Source organism: Tenebrio molitor, chromosome 1 (genome assembly GCF_963966145.1).
Source record: "Tenebrio molitor chromosome 1, icTenMoli1.1, whole genome shotgun sequence".
Lineage (NCBI taxonomy): Eukaryota > Metazoa > Arthropoda > Insecta > Coleoptera > Tenebrionidae > Tenebrio > Tenebrio molitor.
The window spans coordinates 34,299,742-34,324,852 of record NC_091046.1 but is presented as its reverse complement, the minus strand read 5'-3'; the positions used below and the strand labels follow the sequence as shown (position 1 = coordinate 34,324,852).

The following is a 25,111-nucleotide window of genomic DNA, read 5'->3' as shown; positions in this document are numbered from 1 at the left end:
TTGGATGTTTTTTTAAATTTTACCTCAAAGCAGGCGTTGAAGAGTCGATTGTGAACGCACTATACAGGTTACGGATCAGGGGGCCGTTTAAATCTTACCATACGAGTGGTGCGTTTACAATCCTCTTCAACGCCAACTACGAGGTAAAATTTAAAAAACACCCGATATAATTATTACAATTCGTTTATTATAATAAAAAATAATATTTTTCTACAGCCGTCAAAAAAACGTGACATTTTTTCAACGCTATCAAGTTGCAAAGGACCCTGTTTTTTAACATGATAAAAAAAAATTCTACAATAGATCAAAAAACGGGTGTTTACGCATTAATTTCAGTGCGCAAAACACGCGTTTTTTTCACCGTTAAAAAAAATTTTTTGCGCACAAAATTCAGAATAAACTAAGAAGAAAATTTTATTAATTATAACAGGCAATTACAAGTCAACATACCTACTTTATTTTGATATATGAAAATTAAACTTACAAGCAGAAAAATTACTTCCCGCTATAATTCCCGATTCGAGTGAACATCAATATTTTCTTTTATATTTAGAGTTGCCTTTAACATCAAAAAAAGGGACCACAATGTTGACGGCTTCAAAATCTTCGACTTTTCCTCTAAATATGCTAATAGAACGTTTTCTGTTGTGTTACTAATTTTTTTAGTCACACCAAACCCGGAAATCGTGTAAGCTTTCTCAAACTGCGGTCTTGACTTCTTCGGCAAAATATTCGCAATCGCTTCATTAGCTACTGCTTCTACATCATATTCAGAATCACTGGAGTCTTCCATGAGTCTGCTAACGTTCATTTTCACAGAATTTATAGAAAACACTTGGAAAGCGACACTTATTCAGATGACAGATTTATTTTCAATTTTTATTTACATTAGTAACTACGGGAACGAAAACCCGTGCAACAATAACTTAAAAAAATAATGCTGCCTTTTTTATGAATTCAATATTTTTTAATAATAAACTTGCTGCTTAAAGCTGTGCAATTGTAGAAAAAAAGTTGTTTATATTACGTACGCAAAGTCAGTTTTTTGAGCTTTCGAATGTATTTTTTGTCTCGACCTAACGGTCTCGACAAAAAACCTAACATTCTCAAGCTCAAAAAACCTTTGCTTTGCGCACTTAATATAAAAATAACTATTTTAACAGTGAAAAAAAATTTTTTTTTAACAGTGACAATCCAACTCGAAAATTTTTAACCAATCGAATTGCAGCATTTTTCAAATTTGGACCAATCAAATTGATTTATAGTGAAAAAACACCGAGCAGAGTGAAAAAACAACTAGCCGAGTGAAAAAACAACTAGTGGTTTTTCAGCGAAAAAAATTATGTCAAAATGAAACGTCAAATTTATTAGGTCAACTCGATAAAAATTTTCTCGGTGGATTGTCAAGTCTAATTTTTTCTGCAAAATTTGTCATTTAAGGCATTCGTAGCTTTTGCTTTTGGAAAATTAATTTTCGATGCAAAAGCTACTCATGTCTTAAATGACAAATTTTGTCGGAAAAAATTAGACCACTTATTGTATTATATATGAAAAAAAAATTATGTTTTCTTGAATTAATTTTATTCAAACAGAATTACAGGCTATAGAACAAAACAAAGAGAACTATGGGTATAATTACAAATTGGTACAGTTGCGGCCCCTACAAACTCAGACAGTGTGACAAATAAAAAATGTTGGCTGTGTAACATGGTCCTAAAATTGAAGTTTATAAAATGTCACCCAACTGAAAGAAAGTCAGTGGCGTATAAAATAAAGAATTTGAAAAATTGAACAAATCAAATACAATAAAGTTAATATTTTATTGTATCACCGTTACCATCTATGACCATTTGGAGTCTCCTCGGCATTGACAGAACTGTGCGTTGTACACAATCCACAGATATTTGCTCCCATGTATCCGAGATACTTTGAATTAATTCTTGACGATTTTGGGGCAAGATCTTAGTATTAATTTCTTCGGCCATGATACCCCAAATATTTTCGATGGGGTTGAGGTCTGGGCTTCTCGCTGGCCAGTCTAATGTGGTTACTTCATTAGTTTGCAAAAAATCTCTTATTAGATGCGCTGTATGAATAGGGCAATTATCCTGTTGGAATACAAAATTATTTCCAAAAATGGGTAGAACTGAAGGTAACAGTGCTTGCTCCAGAATATCTCTATAAACTAAAGCTGTCAATCGTTCTTCCACTATAATACATATTCCCGTTCCACGGGAACTCACCCACCCCCAAACATTCACAGAAAAACGTCCACTACGCTTAGTTTTATGAACATATTGTTCAGAAAATCGTTCACCAACTGGTCTATAAACACGAACCCGTCCATTACTGCATGATTGAAAAGTTTTTTCATCTGAAAAGACTACGTTTTCCCAAAAGTTGACATTGTTTATATGTTGAAAGGCGAAACGCAGTCTTTCTTCTTTATTTGCTACTGACAAAAATATCTTATTGGCCGCGCTTCGATTTCGTAGTTCACTCTCTTTTATTCTTTTTCGACTGGTTCTTATGGAACCAGGAAAATTGGTTTCCACTTTTGCTCTTATTGCGGTACTAAAAGGGTGCTCCCTTAGAAAATTAACTAAACGCATATCTTCACCAGGGTCTGATATTCTCTGCCGCTCTGAAAGAGTTTACGACATTTTAAGATCATCTCGTAAGATTAGCAAAATACCTACGTTGTCGTTTTCTTCTAATAATTCCAGTTTCCTCAATTTTTCGTTTGGCCAAAAGTACCGTGTTTTTATCAACGTTTATTTCATTTGCGATGTGCCTAATGCTCATACCGTCCTCTAGTCTAGTTCTAATTATCGACTTTTGCAGTTCGTTTAATTGAGGCATTGTAAAAATTGTGCACGCTTCTGACTTACAAAAAACTGACACTGACATTGCCATACCGGATAAAAGTCAAATGTACACATTACAAATTTTTTGAAATTGGCAGAATGTGTCAAAAGCCGGTGTCTGAGTTTGTAGGGGCCGCAATTGTACAATCACTCAAACATCACTTATTATTGTGCATTAATTGTGCATTTAGAGCCACTATTTTCTTCATTAATTCCAGAGGACTTCATTACAAATGATTCGTTCTTCTCACAGATGTTTTCGCACACTTCTTCGCACTTCTTTTTCACTCCCTCGGAAGTGCAAACCTGATTGTATGAAATTTCAACAGCCATGTTCTGTTGTTGGGAAGTGGAGGGTTGACAGTTTGAAATTTTATCTTCTGTCATCGATTGTCAATTTTACTAACTCTTCTCGACGACAAGCGCCACTTATGCCCAAAATGAGCACAACCTGTATCGAATCATTATTATTAGCTTTGTTTATGTATAATATGATATGTATGTGTATATCATTACCTTCTTCAATAAATTTTTTTCATCGGCAGCTTCTTCTATAAATTTACTACACTCACCGGCAGAAAAAGCGGAACACCATTATTATTTAAAAATCTATCGTCGCGGTATGTGGTTGCTCTTTTTCAATCAGTCTCTTGAAACCTTCTAACAGCTCTGTGACGACTAGCAAGAGGAGCCTCAATAGCATTAGCTGCATATCGGAAACAACAACAGTCTTCAACCAAAGCTACTTCTCTGGCAATATTTACACCAGCTAGAGGCATTTTTTTACGTTCTGCACTTAAATTCGAAGTTATAATAACAACAATAAAAAATTACAAAAGTTATAAAATTCTAACCAGGTTGCTTGATTATTTTAAAAATGGTAAATTTAAGAAAAGAAGGTTTTTAAGCAAAAAAATTGTTTTTATTCGAAATTGCTAATAAAATAGCCTATGCTAATGCTCAAGGTTATGTTTGCTGTCATTGCCTCCTGGTCAAAATACATCAATAATTTGTTGTTGACTAATTAGTGTTCCGTTTTTTTTGCCGGTGAGTGTAATATCTTCTTGTGTTAAAATTTTTGATTTTTTCCCTCGATAACCAACTGATTTGTTTTTGAGATAGGGCACATTGGTGGGAACTTTTCGGACGTCGATGTTTTCCTTTACATTTAACATTGCTTTCAGCATGGAGAAGGTAGACCATAGTGTCGGTGGTTTTAGCTTTGCTGACTTTTCATCCAAATAAGCCAAAAGCATTTTCTCCGATATTCTTACTACATTTTTTGTCGTACACCATTCCCGAAATTGAATGTACGCTCTCTCATTTTGGATTTTCGATTTTCCAGGTATTATGGTTGCAATTGCAGCATTTGCTCGCTCCGTTACTTCAGGCGGAGTATCGCTTTCACTGTCATAGTCACAATCCATCACTTCGTTCTAAAAAATTATAAAATACGTGTAATTATAACGAAATTATAGGTGAATTCGTAATTCTTACCGAAATAAATGTCAGATTTTTTCATAATAAATTTTTCATAAAAAACAGTTGCGCGTTCCCTATGTTACAAAATGTTTTCATGATAACTTTATATTTTGATGTTATTTCTCAATTATAATAATTTTATTTTCATAAATCTAGTTCTTTTTTTGATTGCTGTAGAAAAAATGTTGTTTGTATTTCGTGCGCAATTCGTGTTTTAATGGCGCTTTCGAATGTCTTTTTTTGAAAAAATTTGACATTCTCAAGCGCCATTAAAAAAACACTCATTTTGCGCACTTAATACAAAAATAACTATGTATATAAAATTAAAAGAGGACACGGCATCGAGACCGCATTTATTTATCATTACTGATATTTCAATTGAGTTTTCGGACACCCGACGACCAAAGTTGTCACGGAACCATCGTTCCAAACAGTCGTTTTTATTGCTTTCGGACGTCCGTTCTGTGGTCGTCTTCGGACCCTGGTCCCTCCGTCGCTTCCAGATTTCCGTTCTTCCTCCGCCGCCATCTCTTTTCGCCATCTTGGCCTCTCATCGGTCATCGTTGTAGGTTGTAGGGCATAGCGCATCATGCAGCCTCAACAGTATCCTTAAAAAGATAACCCCGGTGTTTTTTTGTGTTCACTCTTTTTTCCTCGTTATTAATTAACTGATTAATTAACGTCAATTCTATTTTTTCACATTTTTTTAATTGCCGAACTGAGCCCGCTCCGGTGACATTGAAAGTAGATATTAAATAGGTACTTCTTTTCAAGCAGGTACTTGCAAATATTATTATTTATAGTATGCAAGAACAGCATACACTTATATAGGGTATTTCACGAGTGATAACGAGCCCGGCGGAATTGTAAATGCAACCCACACTCTATTTCCAAAAAAAGCTGGCTACTGAAATTAAAATATCCAGCTTTTTTCGAAAATGTATTGTAGGTTGCATTTTCATTTCCGTAGGGCTCATTATCACTCGTGAAATACCCTGTATACAGTCGGTGACGTTCTAGACGTAACTTTTTTTAGCTTTAACTCCCTTTCTAATAATTGATTAGAAAAGAACTAGGAAAATTATTGACACCTAGTAATTGATACTTTGATAGAAGAATTCCAATTGTTGATTACTAATTGTCAGTTGTTGATTCAACCACATGTTCATCTTTTAAGGCCTCCTGGATCTATTTTGCCCGGCTTTTCGCCTTATTTTTTAAAAAGTAGGTATATTGAAGCACAGAACATTTTAGAGGAGGTTCTATTTTCTTTTTGAATTTGTCATATGTTTAAGATTAAAACCAATGAAATCATCTTCTTCATTTAAATACACAGATTCAACTTTTTACACTTTGTTGGCACACAACATGTTAATAATAAATACTATACTACTTACCTAAATTTAGCAATTTATTAAAATGAGGTCTATTTCTGTCTCGGAAAACTTCTCAGAAGTGGCTATTACAGTCTTTTTAAGCAGAGTGAATTATATGAACCAATTCCGAGTTTATTTTGAAATTACAATTATCTTTCAATGGAACTGGAAATTGTCAATACAAGTGGTGATGTATGCTTAAATAATCACTTTTTATACAGGGTGTTAGTAAATGGTTGGGAATAAATTTCGGGGTGAATTCCTTATGAAAAATGTGGCTTAAAACCTAAATAAAGTTTTTCGTTAAAATGAGTAGTTTTCTCAAGAAAAGAAAAAAATAAAAATAAACGTATTCTAACATATCCGTATTTTTTTGAAATACTGCGAAATAATAACGGTTTAAAGAAAAAATGTAAACGTGGAATGTTGAATTAAAAAAAAAAAAAAATTCAAAACTAATGCGATTTTAGGCAGACAAAAGAACTATGTAATTAGAGAAATTCTCCAACAGTGGACTACAGTTTTTTTTTTTGAGAAAACTACTCATTTTAACGAAAAACTTTATTTATGTTTTAAGCCACATTTTTCGTAAGGAATTCACCCTGAAATTTATTCCCAACCATTTACTAATACCCTGTATACAGGGTGTTTTCGAAGTTGAGGCGTTTCTTGTAACACGAGATACTATACATTATTATTAAGAATTTTAGCCTAAATCTTCTTAGTAAAATGTTTGTATTAACGGAGATAATTGATTGTATATTTTTATTGTTTTATAAAATTTTGAGTCCGGTCCTGTCTATTTCTCCGCTCTACTAGATTAATAACTGATGCGGCCCAGAATGGTGTCTCTCTGGAAATCGCTCTGCGTACTCTCTGGGCATTATGATAACGTGATTGATAACATTGCCCATACATTAGCAACATATTTGTGAGCTCATTATTTTCGTAATGATAAAGCCATTCCGACTAATTAGATGACAACTCTGACAGTATTTTTGATTAACGTCCATTCTCATTTGATTTTTTTTTGCCAATTCTAATTTCTAACAAATCAGCGCAAATTTGAGCAGGACCGGTTTCAAAAATTTCAAAAAAATTAACTTATTGTATCTTCATTTCCGTACACATTGTACTAAGGTGACTTTGGCTAAAACTCTTTAGAACAACGTATACTATCACATGTTAAAAGGAACACCTCAACTTCGAAAACACCCTGTATACAGTTACTCCTGCAGCTCTGCACTGAGGTCAGTCAGGTCACAACACAACGTACAATGAAAATTTAAAATTGACAAGTGATGCACAGTTGATTGTTTCTCGCTCGCTCCGCTAAAAAACTCGACTCCCTTGATTTTAGCTTGACGTGTCGTGCTGCGAACGATTTTTGCTTGTGCTGCGAACGATTTTAGCTTGTGCTGCGAACGATTTTAGCTTGTGTGTCGCATTTGAAACTAATTACTGCCCGGGAATAAAATGTATGTGGCGCGCCTAAAGAAGTTTTCACTTCAAAAAACGAAAGTGAACCCTTTTATTCATCAAATGCAATACGAAGGGAATAAAAACATTCAGTTTTTATGATTCCTGTTGAAAAAAAAATTCAGATTTATAAAATTGCATTCAACGTGAACGGCACGTTAAAATAAAGAGGGGACAAATGGCAATTTAATTTTCCAAATTCCAAGAAACTTTATTGGAAAAGTTGTAATTGATGAGTACTATTACCAGTTAAAATAAATGAACTTTTTTCTATTACACCCTGTATATTCATTTTTAATAATTGGCAAGCGATATGTTCGTTTTTGCATTTGTTTCAAAAATTGTAAGTTCCATGAACACAGCTTCATTGTTTGGTGAGAATGTTAACGCACTACTTATTTATCGCAGTCAATCAATTGCCACCTACTAGTCGTAAAAGAACAGTTTTTGTTAAAAATAAAACACGTGTGATTGTGTAAGAAGAAGGAAAAGCCGCAGATGGCGCTAATCTACAGCCGCAGTACAAAATTTTGAACGGCGCCGGACCAGCGTCGCGCCGTCGACGCCACCACCTTGCTCGACAGAGCCAGTTCAATTCTGACTTCGACGTCGCGCCACTTACCCGCCTCTATGAAACACATGTGACTTATGTGGATTGTCAGTGAGGTGCTTTTCCACACAAGAACAGTGTTGTGCTGTGTCCCCCACGAATTTATTTTTCGTTGGCATTCGATTCAAATTACCGCCTAAAAAAACGAAAACAATTTTTTCGCGTCAGTTTCTAAAAGGTGAGTGTCATTCAGTTGTAATTAATTATTTAAGATTCGTGACGACGCGGATGTACAGATACGATTTCTAGGTAAATAAAAATAAATGCTGAACATTTTCTGGAACCAAAGTACGATAAAAAATAAGTCATGGACTTGGTCGATTAAAATGTGCTTACTATATATATTTCGTGGCAATCGTCCACGTTTTTATTCCGTCATGTGTTTCTTTAAGTCGTCATAAAATCGTCACTGTTTTATTAATATCATTAAACTCGATGTTAATTTGCTAAACTGAGGACTTTACAAAATTTTGCCAAAATCGATTTGGCTGTTCACCGTTTTACTTTTTAGGATATTTGCTCAGACCACATCTGCACATTATACAATACAATATAATTTACTCAAAATAAATATTTTATTTTACGTAATAGAATATGCACAGAAACAAAACTCAAGACAAGAAGATTTTTTAAAATTTAATAAACTGTACTAAGCGATATCATTTTACTCTAATAATATGATGTGAATTATCGGTTTCATTGGATATTTTATTCGAGTAATCTATTTACATCACATCATATTTACATCGGGTGGTCTCCTCAAAGTTGGCGATGAAGAGTCGCCTGTGAACGCACCACGGATTACAGATCGCGGATCAGCTGTTTAAATCTAACCTCACTTTTTCCGTTGTTTGTGTTTTTGGTATTTTTACTCTGCAGACTGACAAGTGGTACGTTCACAATCGACTCATCAACTTTGAGGAGAAAGTAAAACTTGATATATGTTTTAAAGAATAATAACTGAATAATGATGCATTTTATAAACTCAACCTCTTAAAAATTAATTAATCAGAATAATTACTTTGATTTTTTTTCCGGAATCTTGATTACATCACGATTTTGCAAACAATTCATCCATAAATCCATCGCATTTAAAACAAATAAGTGCCGCCCCGTCTAAACTAACCGCCATGAAAATATACTCTTATTTTTAAGTGGCATTTTCTATAATAAATCTCTACTTTTGTCTTTTACTTATTTATTTTTGTACTCTAGTTTCTAGTACACATAGTTGCATTTGTGTTTAACATTATTGAGTTTCTTAAATGAGGTAGGTGTATTTTTGGCATACTAAAATAAATTTGGTCAAATTTTCTTTTGATTTGATCGAAGAAAATGTCGATTAATTTTTTGACTAAATATAAAATGTCATACATTTTTGAGGTAGGTACATATTTTGATAACTTCAAGTTTAAGTAAGGTCAAGGCGATTTTATTTTTGTTACAGTTCTGGACATAAAAATAAATTATGTTATCGTATAGATTCATTTTTCATTAACAATATGATTACTTGTCAAAGTAAAAAATCGATCACGGTTTAGACTAAAAATTTTATCATGCTGTTAAAAAAGAGTCAATATTACAGTAAGAATAAATAGTATATTAAAACACGAGTTTTGTAAAACTGAATATTAAGACACGACACGAGTCAGATTTGCAACACGACTGCCGCAGGCGAGACGAGTGGTCTTAAGTTTTATAACACAAGTGTTTTATGCTATTTTTTCTAATTTGCATATTAAATTATACATAGCTTTTTACAAATAAAATTAATTTTGGTAACTTATGGAATTTTGTGACAATTGGTGACACTTTTATTTCAAAGTTGATATGTAAAGGAAAATTTTAAATTTAAATCTAGACTAAACATAACTGTCATTTTTCGCCAGTCAAATTAATTAAAGATGAATTATCCAAAAATACCACAGTAAATTTGCTGCCGGCAATGTGTATTAATTACCAACCTGAAAAAAGTTCCTAAATTTCGGATGTATTAACGCATTCAAAATAAATGCGTTAACGGCTTTGTTAAAACAGCAAATTAGAAAACATGTTTTTAATTTTTTATTGCACATATTTTAAAAGATGTGTGGGTATATGTAGTTAGTAAATCTAGTAACGGAACAATCATATTTATAACGAACGTCACAAAAGATGTTCTTTACATTGCAATATTTTTGTTGTAGGTAAAACTTTATATGCAACTTATGTGTAAAGTCTGTTTTTAGAGCTCACAAATTTAAAACTCGCTATGTTCGTGTTCAAAACTATCTATCCATTCTAAAAGGTATGACTTTACACACTTGTTACATAAATAACTATTATTTATCAGTTTTGTATTCAGCTATTTAAATGTAGATCTTAACAGAAATGTACCTTCATGCTTATCTTTCTAATCTGGAAAGGTAGGTGATCACGAGTTTAGCCATGTGAGTGTTCTGTTAGTCAGTACACTTTGCTTCGTTGCGTTGAGCAATTAAACGATAAAATCAAACTGTACCTAAATAGGTACAATGGCTGAATTACCTTCTCTACAATATGTCGAATAATTACATTTCAGAAAGCGATCAGTTATTATCTATTATTGTAGTTGAACTGCAGGTTGGCAACAATTAATTTGTGGAGGATCAATACTAACTTTAAAGCAATGACCTAAGTACAAATAAGCTACTGATAGAACTTTAAACACTTTATGGTGCGTAACTGACAAATTAATTAGTTTCATTATCTTTCGAAGAAAGAACTTTTAATTTCCTTAATTTATCCAAGTGTCAATTAAAATTATACCTGTGCAGGTGTCTACTGTTGTACTAGAGCTAGAAACTCTATTGTTTTAAGAAATTAACAAATAAGAGAATATGTATACAGTGTGAACATAAAGTTTAGAACAGAATTCATAAAAGCGTTATCACTCGGACAGGTCGATTTGTTTCAAAAAATGCCATCATGTGACGTGCAACTTGTTTAAATGACGTCATTAGTTTTTTTAAATGGCAACTCCCCACTTTTTTCTGCTCTTTTTAATAGACTTCCTACTACCTAAAGGATGAATGAAAAAAATTGGTATTTCAAAAATTTTACTTGATCTCAAACAAGAACAGATAAACATCTAAGGTTAACAATAAAATTTAATGCAAGTGTTGAAATTGTCCCCCGCCAAGTGAACCATTTGACACCTACGGAACTTTATATACTGCCCTCAATGATATCGGGGCTTATTTGTTCCATTTCAGCGCAAGTTCTTTGCCGTAAATCTTCTAAATTATTTCGTTTATAAAATAAATCTTCTCTTTTAAATAAACCAAAAAAAAAAAAAAATTACATTAAAAATAAAATTAAAATTTTGGAAGTAAAATTTGTCATTTTCTCTAAAAAAATATTATTTAAGGTACCTACCAATTTTTTCCATACGTCGTTTAGGTAGTAGGAAGGTCTATCAGAAAAAGAAGAAAAGAGTGGGGGTTGTCATTTAAAAAAAATTGGTGATGATATCACTGCGCAAAAACCAATGACGTCATTTAAACAAGTTGGGCGTCATATGATGGCATTTTTTGGAATAAATCGACCTGGACGAGCGATTTTCCGAAAAACGTCACATACCTAATGCTATTATGAATTTTGCTTCAAACTTTGTTCGCACTGTATATAGTATAGTAATACAACTTATTCCAAGTACCGCATGTTTATTGTTTACATAAATGTTAACATAATGGGCATACCTTTGTACCTTATTTTTTTATTTCTATTTATGTGATAATTCGTCTGTTTATATTAACGCAAATTAATGTTTAAATAGTTCTTTTTTTCATTTATAAATCGCTTTTATTTTCTCGTTCGTTTTGTATAATTTAAATTTGATGTTGTCAGCTTTCAAAAATGAGGCCTACCAGTTGTTCGCACACAGTTGTTCTAATTAGACAAACGGGTCTATCATTATACCACTCTAGTTAGGTTGGCAGTAGTGAACAGGAAGTAAAGTTCTTATGTAAATCAAGTTGCTGCTTTTAAACACATTCACGAGTGGGGCAGAAAAGAAAGTCCATTATCTTTCTAACAAAACTTCCCCAGAAAAGTGTAGAAAAATCAAAAAACTAAAATTAATTTGAAAGTCACATAATTTAAACCTAACCAACTAACCTGTTGCAGACCCACTAATAACAGTTGTTAAACTCCTTAGCTCTCAAAATAGGCTGCGGATCTAATAATAGTTTTATAATTCACTGCATGGAGGTATGTCACTGTTGATTTAATGCATTTATTTCTATTCGAGTTATTTTGGTGCTTTATGAATGTTGTATGTGCAGTATCTCGTATAAAGTGGACACTTGTGCAACAGTTTTATGCAGTAGGTACATGAAAGAATTTTGAGTTGTTTTACTAATTTTTTTAAATAATCAGTTATAATACCACGAGTAGACAAAGATTGTCGAATATTTTTGTGGTGGTATCACGAATGGTCATTCGCTTTATGAACATCATGAGTGCGTAGCACGAATGGTGTTCGAAAGCGTAATGACCATGAGCCTCTATCTTTGACTACGAGTTGTATTCAACAGACTATTCTTCAATGAACCAAATCAATAATTAAAATAAAAAATTTCAAAGCTAGTTTGCAAATCTGCGTTACACATGATTTCATTGTTCAGTTAACTTTGTAAGAAAGTAATAATTTCCTTGAATAAAAATAATAATCAAGGTTTGTTTCAAATATTCACCTCGACCACTAGTGGAATAATCAGTTATATTTTCACTAGTGGAATATTCGCTGGAATTTTCTGTTGCTAGGCTACGAAAGCAAATATCTGTTATTTTATTGGTTAATACTTGAAAAATAACAGGTGAATTGAATAGTCACTTAAATTATATGATAAACTAGCTTTTACCCGCGGCTTTGCCCGCAAATTTCAGAATGTTTTAAAATTATGTTTCTACTTTCATGTATTGTGATAAAGGCAGTAATTTCAATATTAAGTTTGTCTTTTTACGAAGAATAATTAAAACTTTACTGTAGACTACTTTTTTCTTCGACTATATAAACAAAAAGATCAATACGATAACAAACTAACACTATGATCACTTACCAATTCATGAAAATACGCCAACATAACACTTTTATTTTCAGTTGTAACCTTATTTAGATCTTCCTATTGTTTGATTGTCTCGTTTGATTTCAGATATTGCCTGCCTTTTGATTTTTCCGATATTAAGCTATTTGAAGCTTGTTCTGCTTCATTTAAGACATCTTCCGGTAAAACACAATCATTCAAACACATTTTGCGAAATTGCTACTTTTATAAACAACCAAATGTAACTATGACACCTGAACATATCATGCAAACGCGATTTCCAACTCGAAAAAACTGTTTTTGTGCTTAACAGGCTTAAAAATGATAATAGGGGTTGCTTTTTGTGGGTGTCAAGCGGCGAAGGTGACGATATACTCAGAGGATGAAATAGGGGTGAAGCGGCGAAGGTGAGGGTATTTCCAACTCGAAAAAACTGTCTTTTTTTCTTAACAGGGTTGAAAATGGTAGTAGGGGTTGGTTTTTGTAAAATTAAAGTAGACAGTAATTTTCTTCTTGTTTTGAAGATCAAGTGTACAAAATTTCATCAAGATCGGAGTAAAACTGTAGATTTGCATACAAAATATATAAACAGACATTCAGTTTTATATATAGATATATATTTCTATATACCGTATTAAGTTGACAAGGTTCTTTACACAGATGTTATGTATTTACGTATATTAATTACATACAGGTGTCCTAAAAGTACCGCCTTTCCTTGAAGGTACGTCATTTAGGGATGTGGTAGAGTGCTGGAAAAATATTTTTAAAAAATCTTGACCCTTCATTTAGGAAATATCCGCAATTTTAAAATATTAAAAAGGCAACGCTATAACCTGAGAATTACCTCTACCTAGAAATACGTAATAGCATTGTACATATTATTGAATAATACAAAGAAAAAGATCAGTAAATCAGTAAATGAAACAATAAATAACATAATCTTTATTGAAACGTAAGAAAAAATAAAATAATGTAAAAAAACCTCAACTTAACAAAATGTTCTTCTGCAACTCTTGGCAATAGAATCGCCTATGTTGACATTTCAAACGCACATTGTCGAATATTTCTTGGGGTAATGGTCGCATATATTGGCTTGTGTTCCTGAGATCTTCCAATGATTCGGCTTGGGTAATGTAAGTGCTTATTCAAAATGGACATAAGACATAAGAAATACATAAGAGATACCTAAGAATAATTTGTAAATTTGGGCAAATGTGTGTCCATATAACTCGAATATGATTCTCCATGCCTTTTTGTCCACAACAATAATGTTCACTGAAATCACTTCTCACAAGTTATATAAAAATTAATAGTATCCACACTGCATGTATCATGAATTTTTTATGCCTTATGTCAAGCTTATGTCCATTGTGAATAAGCACTTAACCGGTGATTTTTAAAATATCCCCATAAGAAAAACGCGAATGGTGGCGAACAAACTGGCCATTCCTCTGAACCACTCCACCTATTCGAATATGTTTGGTTCAAATAATCTCGTGCAGGCCAAAATTAATCCTCCAGGAAAATAATATCCGCCCCATGTTCCCGAATCGTATTTTTTTATCAAAAATTACTTAAAAAAATAGAGTGACACAATTTATTCCGCATGAAACTACATTTAAATTCCAGAATTCTAAGACAAAGTGATTTAATTAAAAAAGCAAGCTAGTGTTAGATATATGTTAGATAGAGAATTGAAAGCCTTTTCTTTTCACATAAGCTCACATGAAATTTGACAGTGCCTCTATAGCATCATCTTCGCAGTTTTATATATAAAAAAATAAAAAATTTGTTACACAGTCTAGGACTGGTTTACAAATCTATGAGGGGCATGGTGACCAACTCAATAGACCGGGACCAATGGCTTAACGTGACTTCCGAATCACGAGACAGAATATAGCCTTTTTTTTTATTATTTTAAATTTCGCCCTGGGTCGGAATCGAACCCGCGTCCCTGAGCCGAAACGGACTCCCTTAGGCTATATTCTGCCTATATTATTATTATTATACACTGCCCGACAGACGAATCTAATTACGGGGCAGGAAACTTTACGGCGTTCAGCAATCACCTGAAAATATCGTTGTCTTGTGACTCATATAATAAGTGCACATTTGGTGTAAAGGTGAAAATTTCAAAACATTCGTTCTGGGTATGGATATGTAAAAAGTTCTCGACTGGCGAGTTCCTTTGTTAGTCACATGAAGAGAAATCTGACTCAGCAAGTCAGGACAGTCAATTTTGTATTTGATCAATTTTTTTAAAAAATTCATTGAAAAATTTCTTCTCCTGGTCTCAAGATCTAGAAAGCCAAACCTTGTGAGTAAGTTCTGTTGAGAATAACCTCTCTCAGGATAGACACCATCAGTCTTAAATGCTAAAAATTTGAGAAAACGACGCTGAATAGTTTTGACTTTATCCACATATCTCTGATATACGTCCTCACTGTATATTATTTTTATAAAAATAAAAATACATACAAAATAATTCTGGATAAAGAATTTGTAAGTAAATAGTAATACTTTTTTTTGAGAAGGACACATAAGAATACATATGTAAATAGAGGTAAACATTATACAGGGCTTTCATAAATGATTCGTCTCACAAGAACGCTGTGTCTCCATTTAAATACATGGAGTCACAGCACACCTGATGTATGAATCATTTATGTACGCCCTTTAATACAGTGAATTTTTTTATCGATGCACCAAAGGGATTTACATGGTGTAAACTTTATTTCGTGTTTGTGGTTTTTCTACTGCTAATTTCAAAATTATTTTTCCCACACTTTTAGCTTACTTAATTTTTCACAAGTTCTGATAATTTTTTTAAATATTATTACATTACATTACGTTAATAATTTAATAATTTTAACCCATTTTTAAATTTCATTAAAGTTAGTAGGCTGTGTCCAGTGACATTAAAATAAATTACGAAGCTCTAAAACTGAAAAGCAAACCATTTTAACCCCTATTATTAAAAGATTTCCCAATTCGAAAGATAAAAAACGCACCCAGAAAAACACTTTTATTTAATGAAACATTTAGAACCTAAATTGTAAATTTTAAACTAAAGAGGTGGCCAAATATTTTGCTGTTTGAAATGCTCAAATTGTTTGCTAAAGGCCGCTAAACAGTAACCTAATAGGTCTCGAAAATGGTCGAATAATAATAATAATAATAATAATAATTATTATTATTATTATTATTATTATTATTATTATTGTTGACGGCTAACAGGCTTGACGCCCAATTAGAAGCCCTGCCAAAAAGAAAATGATACACAAAACACAATCACAACACAACAACCATTACACAGAGAGCATCCCAACACCCAGGCTACAACTACCGAGCACTCATCTGAGTAGGATCGCCCTAATTCACGAGGAGATGGAGAAGAATTTTTTGATTTGCGAAATGCTGCAACAAAAAATAAAAATAATAATGAAATTAATGAAACGATTAATATTATAATAAATAACAATGGTCCAGTATTATGGACTCGCAAAATTGCTGCCCATAAATTGACCTTTTGGGTGTGTGCATTTCTTGGAAAAAACCATCAGAACCTGTAGAAAATTAAGTAAGCTACCAGTGTACGAAAAATCATTTTGATATTAGCAGTAGAAAAACCATTAACACGAAATAAAGTTTACACCATGTAAATCCATATGGTTCATCGATAATAAAAAAATCGCTGTATATGAGAAAGAATTCAGACAGATCCACTTAATCGATTTTTTTTTACTTTGATTTGTACCAGAATAATAATAGTTTCGAGCATATGGGTAGACAAGTCTACATAAAGCAAAATTCTCAATAAAACATTCTTTAAAGTAGCAAACGATGTAAATATCTCCATAAATTAAAGCTTTGGTAATATTAATATGTAATATGTACAAAAATATTAAATTTTATATGTACAGAGCGCCCAGAAATGTGGTAGCAACTTTTATACAAATTGTCACAAGATGGCGCTTTCGAAAAGCCAAATTTGTTCAATCTTGCAACACTCAATTTTTGAATTGGTTAAGGAGGTTTTCCGAACAATTTTTACCCCCGATTTGTGCACTAAAATTTGTCGAGATGTTGCTCGAAGGGTTCAGTTATGCATTGAGCATAATGGTGGTCAATTTGAACATTTTCAATAAAATTTAAATTTGAATGTTTTACGTTTGACAATTAGATAGCGGCGTTGCCATGCATGAAAAAGGTCTCTGTAAAAAAGTGTCATCTTGCGGGGCCAATCGAAAAACTTGCTACCACATTTCTGGGCGCACTGTATAACATGTCAAATAACATTTAATTCTAAATTGAAACAATTCTAAGCTAAGAAATGAAAGTCTTAGCGTGTGCACATGTTTTCAGCTTAAATTTAAATCTACTTGATATACGTTTTCATTAATTTAGGCTTAATTTTAATAAAATATTGTCATTATCAATACGGAGGATTAAATCCTTACTTAAAATTATTTATGAGAAATAAATTGACATAAGCTTTTAAGGTTACGTTTTTAATATTGTTCGATTAAATTCGGGAAATGGGATTATCGGAAGTTGATAACAGAATACAGGAAACTCGCATTTTCCCTTAATTTCTTAGGGTATTTTTAGGAACAAGTTAACTTAATTTTCTTGCACACATTAAAAAACTAAAAGATTGTGAAATAAATACATACAGGTAATTCTTTTATTATACGAAAGTAAGTTAAAACCATTAATGAAAATATTATGTCTTAATCAAGTTCAAAAACTTGTAAATACTGAGTTAATGATAGGTCATTTCAGAGTTAAAGATAAATATTATAAAACAGTTAACATCTTTCAATTTCATTCAAGTCTATTATAAGACTACGAGGCTTGATACATAAAGTTTTTGCTACTATCAAGTCTGAAATGTTTTGAAGAAGTTGCAACTCGGATATACTCGTATCAGAGAATTAGTTCACCGTTGCGTGAGATACAAAATAGCCAAGTATGGCATAATCTAACACGAAAAGGTAGGAAAATTATGAGCTTTTTTAGATTTATGACGATTTGTTAACAGTCTGCTAAAGATTAGACGTAAGAATGAGTGGCCAAAGATGCAATCAAGCTCCATAAATATCACAAATAAGTTTTGGACGACTTTTAAGTCAAGGCAAATTTTGATTATTAGGTACAACACATAAAATATTGTTAAGCGTAAATATTTAGGAAATATATTTTCAAATAAAATCACCATAAATCCAAATTTACTACTCAAGCAGTATTTGTTTTCCTTCAATTGAAACCATAAATTTTATACACATTACAAACTAGATAGTAACGCGATATTAATTATTGATTTAATAAAACAGACGTATTTGTTCAGGAAACGAATCCTTCATTCTCGTAGGATGTTCTTAGTAACTGCCAAACTTTGAAATGTTGGAAATTAGCATTTTCCCATAAATAATAAGTTAACGAACAAACGAGCCAAACGCTGTCTCGTGTTCCAATGAAGATCCACAAGTTTGAAAAGTTTACTCAAGAAGTTACTTTAATTAGGTAAATTATTTGAAGTAGAGAGCTATCCACATTCATTAACCTCCGTTGTTCAATACCTTGCCTTCGTTACAAGAAACTGTCTCCGCTTTCCCCTAAGATACAAACTTACGTTACTCCTCCTAATTGTGTTAACTTAATTCCCAATTATGTAAATGAGTGCAGGAAAACTGCTTTTATAAACTTCCGCGGTCCATATTTTTGTATTTATTGAATTTACGTCAAATTTTGTATGATCAGAGTGTATTATTTGCTTGTTTTAACATCGTATTAAGTAGATAATTACATATAAGCTCTTGAAAATATTATGAGTACCTATTTAATTTTGTTGATTCTTGCTCAAAAAATTGTTTCATGGCATGTTATTTAAGTCCTACATAAATGCTAATTTCATAATTTATGAACTGTTAATTAAAATTATTGTATATGTATACCTTTAATGAACATAAAACATTAAGAATTAATTGGATAATCAATTTTTTGCAACTAACTTAACGTCTTCTATGTCCTAATAAAATAGGAGTTTAACATAATTCTTGATAGTTTAATAAAATCTCTTCATTAATTCTGGATAATTAGTTTTTTACTTAGGTCACCTGTAGTTACTAGTAAGTTAAGCAACATATAATTTACATCGTAAAGTGCCTAATATTATAATTGTGTGGCAATCGTTTTATTTAATAATTTCCACTGTAACTGATGTTTTATCGATTTATAATAATAATAATAATGTATATCAGACCGTGTACTTTAAGCTCAATTAAGAGATTAATTAAAAAATTACATGTTTTAGGAAAAATACTAGGATTGTATTTGAAAATTGAAATTAAAATTAGAATTTTTAAGCATACTTCAATATCCGCCTTATTCACGGAAGTGACCAAAACTCTAATTCTTATTTGACAACATGCTACAGAAGTATGCACTATAGAAAATCTTATTGTTAGATTTGTTTTATTTATTTATACAGCCTGGACGCTAATTTAGTTTGAATAAAAGCATTTTTTTTTAAAGAAAGTTTATTGGGACAAATGATTTTATGACTAACAATAAGATTCTTGTTAAAAAGGTAGGAATAGTATATTATATACCAAGGTGGAGAAGTTCATGATTATAGCCAGAGCGCCAAGATTAGAGCCCGAGGCGCGAAGGCTATAAGGGACTTCTCCACCGTGGTTTATATACTATTTTTTTCACTATTAGATACGTTAAAACCCTTTCTGATAATAATTATTAATCAAATTATTTCGTCGGATGCGACGGGTGCGAGTTGTCATTTCTTGACAGTTGGTATGAAAATCGTCTACGTTAACCAATGAAATAGACGACAATCTTTTATTGCTAGGTGACGGTTGTTCCATTATTCACCACTGGTTAATAATGAAAAATTATTTACCTGTGACTGAGCCAACGTATAAAAACGAAACTTCTAAGTGTTCTATGACAACCGATAACGCTAGACTTTATTACTAGTAGTGAAAAAAATAATTTGTGATAGTTTTCGACTAAAAAAAAGTTTTATTTTGTTGTTTCTACCGAGATTTTGTACATAATATTTTTTTCAGATTTTATATCTTTGAAAATGAAAATTTGTTGAACGTATGAATGAGCATTGGATATTTATATGACATGTAAATAAAGTTTCTATTGGTACCAATATAAAATTTACAACCACTCACTCTAAATATGTATACTTACTTACCATTAAAGTTATATCGCTTATTGCTTTGCAACTTTTATTTACATTTGACCGACATGGAACCCTTGTTTTGACTCTATTTTGGCACAATATAGATTTTTCAAGAAACATTAAAAACAAGAATTAGCATCGCAGCAATCACGTCAAATCTCATTAGCTAAGTTTCTCTTAATTACAAAACTATTTTCATAATAACAAAACACAAAGATAAAATACAATGGTGTTAATCAGGGTTAATAATGAAACTCTATGGGAATATGCAAATGAAAATGACAAATTTACATGCTAAATGTTTTACTTCACTTGCGTTCCTCTTAAAAACCAGATAAAATCTCTGATTTTCCACGAACAAATACTGCAGATATATGGAAATGTTTTTTCTTTAATAGCATGCCGCAAAATTTTGGTGATGTCATAAATAGCAAAAAAGTAAAAACCGAATTCATAAAATACCTTTTGCCATCACGCAGCTTGTTAAGTCAGTTTTAAATAATTTTACTTGTTTTCAGTTATTCCATCACCCTCATCACCAGCAACGCTGATGATCATTTTTTGATAGCTGTGCGTAGGTATTGATTGCAGAATATTTTACATAGTATGTTTATACAATTTTTATAATTGAAAGCACTTATTTTAATCAATATTTGTCAATTAAATTTATCATTCATTATCATTATTTAACACATATTGTTTTAGCCTAAGATGTTGTTATTGAAGGTGATTATCATTGTTCTAAAAACGAGCTGAGATATTTTGTTGGAACTAATTCAGAAAACGAAGCAATTAAGTAAAAACCCACCTCATTGGCTTAGAGGAGCTCTATAATTCATGTAGTATTATTCATCAAGATGTCACTAGTGACACATCTTTAAAACATGTTGCCTATTACTGCCATACCTCTACTGTCATAGAAGTTACAGTTCAGGGTACAAACGTTTTATTTAGAGACTTTTTAATTGACCTAATTAATTTTAACATTCATATTTGTAAGACTAGAGGGCGATGCATATTTGTAACAGTGTGAAATATACTCGTATGTTTAGGTAAAATAGTTATTTATATCACAAGACTAGAAAATGCCATTTTGCAAGTTTGTGAAGCAGAGGCGTCAGCCGAGGCGCCACAAGTGCGAGCACGTGCAAAACATTTTCTACCCGTGTAATACACAAATATTTTTCGATCGACAATTTATTTAAAGCAAAATATAATAATTTTTGTTAAAATATTACCGGATAAGGAATGTATTTTTCTTCCATTGGTAACATACAGGATCCAAGAAGCGACTGTCACGACATAAGTCAACCAATTCCTCAAATATTCAAAACCGTCGTCGTCCTTTCGGTTATTCCTTACCAATCGCTTGATACCCCCCCTGGGCCTTTACTGCTATACACACTTAAAAAAATTACAAAAATTCCACATGACATTGACATTTTGTGCTGCCAACCTAAAATCTTTCATTAAAAATTCCTGTTTCGATTTTCTTGCCTAGGCAGGGAAATGCTACTTTCCAGACGATGGAAAATCAGCTTTTCTAGACGGAGGCCGAAAAAATTATTATTTGTATTAAGTAAATATCTTTATCTACGGCTGCTTGGTTAAGTCCTTATTACCACACTCATTTACAGTCATTTGAGTTGCGTAATTGTAGTTCATTACCGCACTGGTTTCATTACGTAACGCATTTTTATTTAGAAGCAAACAGACAAAATTTATTGAAATACAACAATACAAAAGAAAAGCTAAGTACTTATTGTAAATACATAACACAGTCCTTGCATTTTGTTCGCCCAGTAGCCGGCATCGACTTCGTTTCGGTCTTCAATCTCTGGGCTTGGCACAAAAAGACTCACTTCCACTTTTAATGATATCATCTACTACTCTCTTTTGGGTTACTCGCACAAGAGACCACTTTGTAATACACGTCATACTGGAAAAACGACGCAAACTGCAATGACATCTCCAGAGACGCTCGTCTCTTGCACTCCAGGTCGTCCTCGAAACAGGATCACACACGTTTCCATTCCAGGTTCTGGTACTTTTCTCACTTGACGTCGGGGTAACCCCAATGTACATTTTTCGAAGTCACTTCACTTCGGAGAGCCGCGATAAGACGTAAACGACCCGGTTCTCAATTATGAAAAATTTAAAACAACGCGTTGTTTACAAACAGAATTAGCTGGTTGTCCTGGTATTGAGCAAATTGTTTCAATCTTGTTGCTTTGATTTTGAATTAAAACGATTGAAACTGACATTTAACAATTATCAAAATATATTTTTGTAAATGTCAAATTTGACGTTTTTGCCAAAAATTGATTTTTTTAATTAATAATTCGCAACCGTAGATAAAATGTTGTACATAACACGTGGGCTAAAGCATATTACAGGAAACTCGTGTGTTACAGATGAACTCGGGCTAACGCCCTCGTCATCTGCAATCTTCACACTCGAGTCCTGTAATATTGCTTTTATCCCACTAATTATGTAAATAACTATTACAAATATGTCATTGTAAATATGCAAAATTGTGGCAAGAATCTCCAGCTGCAGAATTTGAGATTCTCTCGGGACGAACAAATTTTCGTGTCATCTTTGCTTGTAAAAATAAATTGTTAGTCATACTACCGAGAATTTTAACCCTGCAACGGAGTAAATAACGCATTAAGCAACGCGCTAAATTTGGCTATAACTGGCTGTTTACTCGCAAACGTCAATGAAGCAATAAGCAAATGCATCTTCTTCAAATGTAATATTTATATTGGAGCTTCAGATGCGGGGACGTACGTCGACTGTCCCAGTTTGCAAATATTTTCCGTAATATATTCGCCAATAACTGCTGAGAAAATATCCTTAAGGCAGTCGAAGCCGAGCTGTAATATAAATATTTGTGGAGCTCTTCGGATCGATGATAGAATTGATAATTGTGGGGGCTTTTCCTTGCTAAATATTAATCAAACGTGATCATTGTCTTACAGTTTTAGAAAAAACTCCCAACGAAAGCTCACTGCAATTCCGCTCTAGTAATTTTCTATGACTGCTTTGGGAAACCGTTCCAAAAATGGATTTATGTATTAGCAAGTAAACCGTGAAAAGGAAATTTCGGTGTTTTTATGGTTGTAGAGTTGTCTCGAGTTGCAATATAAATGATTAATTTTGCTTGGAATATATTTTCTGGAAAGTGCGTTAACAGAATTTTGAATTGCAAAAATAGCAAGCGGTAATAAAATTACACCAGATACATCTCAGTGAATTTGCATTACAATTTTGGTTGTTCGTAAAACTGATCGCAATAAATTTCTTTGAAAAACCATTAGGGATGGTAGCCAAATATTTTATAGAAGACATTTCGGCCGTTTGCCAGTGTTGACCTTGCCAGGAGACTGCAAATATTTGATCTATAACTTGTTCGGTATAGAACCTGTCAAGTATTATGTAACTTTTCAATATGATATAAAAATGACAGTGAAAATATTATATAAAGGTGTTAGCACCCTCTGCTTTAATGTGGTCGAACGTAAACTTTAACAGGTTTGATGGCTATTCGAAGACCTTAGAAGATTCCCAATTTTATTGCACACATTAGCCGATGTCAGTTTATTGGGTTGTTCTTTCAGACAGCTCAAGGATTGTGAGTTAACTCATTAACCAAAAGTTCAGACTCCTATTTATGAAAGCAGAAATGTCAGAGCAAAACTTTAAACTGAAACGTGCAACCTGACATTTAATTACCACATTATAGTGATTTATCCAAATGCCAATTTAGGGACGTTGAATTTACAGTGCATCTCGTTTTGCAAACTCATTTTTCTAATGGAAATTGCCTAATCAATAAAACACTAGAAACGTTCATGTTGTTGCGGACCCATTTCCATTATATTGATTAATATATGCAAAAATCTTGTCAAAATAGGTGAAGTGAACAGGTGAATAGAGTTTTCAATGTTAATTGTCAACATATTTATTATTGAGTTCACACTTAGATTTTAAGAACAATATTAATAATTTTATCTTACAGGTGGAGTTTTTGAGCTACCTTAGACCACTGTTTTCGGTGACAGAAGTCAAATTTTAATCACAAGTGAGATAAAGTACTCACTAGTGAGTTAATTTGACAGTTGCCATTTAACTTGACATAAATCACTCACAAGTGACTAAATTTGACAGCTGTCATTTTACTTGAATGAAACTGCATTTCTTGGATTTTTGCAATAGTTGCACCTGTAAGATAAAACGTCGTATATCACACGTGATCGAAATGCCATTATGAAACTCGTGAGAAGTGTCCCACTCGTGCGCAAGCGCACTCGACGGTCAAAATTCTCACTCTTGTATAATGACGCATTTCTATCACTTATAATATAATATACTATAATAATACACTAAAATGTTTTTGCTAAAAAAAATTAGCCACTAGATAGTGGACCTGAAAATATTGTAGTGAGATAGAAATATGGAACATTTTATTTTTGTTATATTTGCCCGTGAGACGTAATGTGAAAAGCAGCAGAGCTTTTAATTTTAAATATACACACATTTTTTTATTTAACACCCATATGTTATAGTCTGCAAAAAAATAAATTTTAGGTGTCGTTGAATTTAGTTTATAGTATCTATCTTGGTTCGTGACCATTTAAGAGTAACAGTACCAACAGATCAAAGATAGTTTTTGAATGAAAACTTATTAAAAAGTTGTTTAAGTATCATTAAAATATTCAAGTTTCTTGTGTTATGTTATAATAATAGTCTAGATTTGATCATAAAGCGCATCTACGGATGCTAAACGTGATTGATAATAATCTATAGTTTTTCAGATCATCTAATTAATATAAAAAAGATGCCAAAAGAATATTTTATTTTTTGTATTCTTTCGCTGAACAAATTACAGTCTGCTTGCTAAACTTATTATTGTTTAATACGAGTATATTTGCTTAATTAAAATTGTTTTGTTCACCAATTTTTAGATATTTCGATTTTTATAGAGTTTTTGACATTACTAACTAACTAAT

General features: G+C 32.3%; 1 protein-coding gene and 1 long non-coding RNA gene across 2 annotated transcripts in view; one reads left to right on the top strand and one right to left on the bottom strand.

Moving 5' to 3' along the window:
• Positions 1 to 1,574: 1,574 nt before the first annotated feature.
• On the bottom strand, positions 1,575 to 4,559 carry LOC138122100 (uncharacterized). Its single transcript, XR_011156348.1, has 3 exons — positions 3,384 to 4,559; positions 2,700 to 3,318; positions 1,575 to 2,644 (listed from the first exon to the last, which is right to left on the bottom strand). It is a non-coding gene; the product is annotated as an uncharacterized lncRNA (long non-coding RNA).
• A 3,208-nt stretch (positions 4,560 to 7,767) lies between these two features.
• Positions 7,768 to 25,111, top strand: part of Shab (Shaker cognate b) — a 103,719-nt gene continuing 86,375 nt past the window's right edge. The window contains exon 1 of the mRNA XM_069036624.1: positions 7,768 to 7,992. The gene's annotated coding sequence lies outside the window, so the exon portion shown is untranslated. The remainder of the gene's footprint in view (positions 7,993 to 25,111) is intronic.